Here is a 280-nt window from a genome sequence, read left to right on the forward strand (position 1 = left end):
AGGCCGGCAACCATTCTCGTAGCGGCTCGGTGGACACGCTAAATGAGGGTTACGTCCTTCGTGCGTCCTGAGTAGACAACTTGGTTGGCGTACTCCAGGAGCGGTCTGACGTAGGCCCCATAGAGTATTTGGAGGTCCATGCGAGTAATACGGGAGAAGGTGCGTCGGACCATCCGTAAAATGGCGAATGCCTTTTGGGCCGATTTCTCATGGTGCAGTGAGAAGGACAAGTTTGAGGAGACCCAGATGCCTAAATCTTTTTTGGCATCTATCCTCATGA

At 52.5% G+C, this 280-nt stretch overlaps 1 protein-coding gene across 1 annotated transcript in view; it reads right to left on the bottom strand.

Moving 5' to 3' along the window:
- The window catches only part of T265_10511 (hypothetical protein), a gene marked incomplete at both ends in the record, with an annotated part of 7,367 nt that overhangs the window by 1,105 nt on the left and 5,982 nt on the right, over nt 1-280 (bottom strand). The window lies entirely within an intron of this gene.

This window comes from Opisthorchis viverrini (assembly GCF_000715545.1).
Source record: "Opisthorchis viverrini unplaced genomic scaffold opera_v5_376, whole genome shotgun sequence".
NCBI classification, from domain to species: Eukaryota; Metazoa; Platyhelminthes; class Trematoda; order Opisthorchiida; family Opisthorchiidae; genus Opisthorchis; species Opisthorchis viverrini.